We start from the raw sequence: 3282 nt of genomic DNA, 5'->3' as shown, positions 1-3282 counted from the left end.
TACGAATAGTAATAATTGGTCAAAAACATAATAATATAATAATAACCCAAAGGAAAATTGTGTAGTTGCAGTAACAGATTACATCATTGGGTGGCGCTTTTTGTTAGTCTGAGTTGCTGCAACAGGTTGTATATATATATATATATATATAGAATATAGTGTCGCGGAGAGCAGGCATTGTATAGCGGTATGAGAAAATCCAAACCATGTTTTCATCAAGATGACCAAAACAGCCAAACAGACACCAGAGGCCTGTACTACGAATGTTGTATTAGAAGATCCAGGATCTGTCCCTTGATCTGGTTTGTCTAAACCAGATCAGCTCGATTGTAGTTAACTTGTACTACGAACGTCGATTGGCACTCGTTAACTCGAACCAGGTTTTTCTAATCAAGCTGACAGCGCGTGCACATGAAAATGCCCGTGCACTGGAGCTCGTGCCCGCAAAAGAGGCGTGGTTTTTAACAACTGCCAATCAGAGTGCAATATGGACTGCTCCAACTCCGACAGCTCCAGACACGCCTATTTCCTCATTGAATGAAACCGCAAATACAAATCTGCGTTGGATATTATTACTGTTCCCGAATGACTGTCTAAAGTGACCACTTTTATCCACACCAGTAATTTATTTGAAGAGCGGTTTCGTAGGCTATCTACAGCTCTCTATCTACAGTCTTTTGTGGAAGCAATGTGTAATCTATCTCAGTCCAAAATCCGTATGTAGCTATAGACCATTTAGGCTCAATGAATAATAATGATCCGTGTCTGTACTTTGTTCAGTATATTGTATTTCAATTTGTAACCGTCAAATAAAATAAAATAAAATAAAATAAAATAAAATCAATGTGTTTAGTCACACTGATTGAATAATTCCTATAGGCTAATCAATAAAAAAAAGAATGATAATAAAATAAAATAAATGCTTCTGAACTGAATCGACACGGTATGTGCGGGCATAGATTTCATTTATAAAAAATAGTCTATTTTGTGGTCACATGGCTATTGTAATGTCAGCAGAGTCGCATATCTCCATATTTCATATAATGATGCTGGAAATATGAAGTTCAATCACATCATACAGGCCAAAAGCAACAGAGTTGCAGCTGCAAAATGCAGGAGTAGCCTAGATATGAATCATCTTAATATGGGATCGCCTGTGTGCAGGTGATCCCATATTAAATTGCTTAGATGTAGTAGGCTGTATGACCATTTCAATTCCAACCCAACGTCAGTCTCAGCTCCGTTGCACACACGGCACCGTGCGCTTTGGAGACGTTTATGTAACCTTTTTATGCCGGTTTAGTGATATGTCTCCACTCACTATTCAGCTGCAATCGATCAGCGGGGTCAAACAACGTATCTAGGCTACTTGAGAGCACAAAAATGAATATATAAAAACATATTCCAAAGTGGTAAGTAGGGCTTAATTAAAATGTAGCCTGCAACAAGTGCAAGGCTTTAGTCCTTGGTTAATTCAACATTACAATTCGTGCTCCTTCCTCGTCCAGAAAGGGGTTGGCCATTTTTCCAAACTGCTGATTTGATTGGTTCGTGGGCGGTGTATTTAAGGTCTAATCTTATCCTTGCAACTTAACCTGCTGCGGACCAGGTTAAGTGTGAAGCATAAGTTGCTATGGAAATATATGTCGGTAAGAAGTTAACTTGCTTTGTAGTACGGCCAAACCAGGTTTAAACCTGAAGTTACCTCGCTAAACCACTAATCTTGCTTTGTAGTACAGGCCTCTGGTATTAACATGTGTTTTCTGTCATCAGATTGCAATCAGATTGTGTTTTATCACTAGAAAGTACAGGTGTAAACACCCCCAAAACGCATTGAAGAAGGATTGCAATCTGATCGGCCAAACCACCTCCGGAGGTGGTCAGGGATGCATTGTGTACACATTGAACACAAGTGTAAATGTAATGTGTCCTCCCAATCTGGATACAGAAACTTTATGCGGATTGAGAGGACACCCATTTCTGCCATCAGATTGCAATCTGATGGCAGAAAACACATTTTAATGCCAGGTGTAAATGGCCTCAGAATGTTTCAATGAATGTGTTGGAAGATAAAGAGGAAATGCCTGAATGAAGGTGATGTTGGTGGTTTTTACTGTCTTAGCTCTCTTAAAGTCCTTTGAACTTTCAAACTGGACTGACTGGACCTGGATTTGTTTGAATGTCACGAGAACACATTTTGCTCGTCCGTTTTACTTTGGGTATAACCCCTTGTCCATGTGGTTTTGAGGTTGGGCCACATTGTGGGGGAGGTTGAACAGGCATGACTCAGACACTTTCTCCTCTGTTCTCTCCCTCCTCCCATCCTGTCCTGTGAAGTTATGTTCATAGATCTGATTTGCATACAGTTCCTATCTGCCAGTGTCACTGCCACCAGAGGCACCTCCAGTCTTTCCAGCGGGTGCACTCTGCCCTGACAGGAGCTGGACTGAAGCATAGCCCACTGCTTCTACTGGGACTGAAGTGGACTCTGAGAAGACCTCTCTCTCTGCAACTCTCCTTAGGAATACTTCACCGGGTATGGTTGTAACACATTTAGTTTATATAACTCAGAGTTTTGGAGTTAGATCTCTCAAATGGTCTGCTACAAATATCTATCACTTTAACCCCTATTATCATATCACCGACTTCATGCATTCATGTCACATATACAAGGAGGGCCATTGTTACAACCTAAGTTCTAACACTACCAGGGTGAGTTGAGTTGTAGCAACAATCGTACAGTAAAGAAGCGCCCATGTCATGCAATTTGCATTAGATTAGCTTGAATGAAAATTGTATGACTTTAAATAACATCATGACTGTCAATCATTGTGTGTGTGTGTGTGGTTGTCTTTTTAACAAAAGTAACTGAAATATCAGTTAATTAAAGTTAAATAATTGATAAGCAATTAAAACTTGAAACATAGTGTTCCAGGAACACTTTATAATGTTTTTATTTTCCCGTGTCTGAGCGTTCGTTTGTTTTCTCTGTGCATTGTTCTTAAAAAAATAAAATATTGAGAGAGAAAACATTAGGAAATGTCTACTAATCTCACCTAATCAATGCTGATACTATATTCTAGTAGATAAGGAGTGAGGATCATAGAATACATGTGTTGAATTCCTTAGTAGCTGTCCAGTGTTCTAAGCAGACCAGATGGCATCCACAGATCATATAACGCTCACCCCTCAAAGACTTGAGACTTGACTTGGACGTGCAAAAGATGACTTGTGAGCATCTCTGGTGTGTGATTCTTCTGGTTTTGCAGAGTGTGTTTTGTG

The sequence above is a fragment of the Poromitra crassiceps genome (genome assembly GCF_964638095.1).
Source record: "Poromitra crassiceps genome assembly, contig: HAP1_SCAFFOLD_474, whole genome shotgun sequence".
Taxonomy (NCBI): Eukaryota; Metazoa; Chordata; class Actinopteri; order Beryciformes; family Melamphaidae; genus Poromitra; species Poromitra crassiceps.
Note: the sequence above shows the minus strand (reverse complement) of the source record.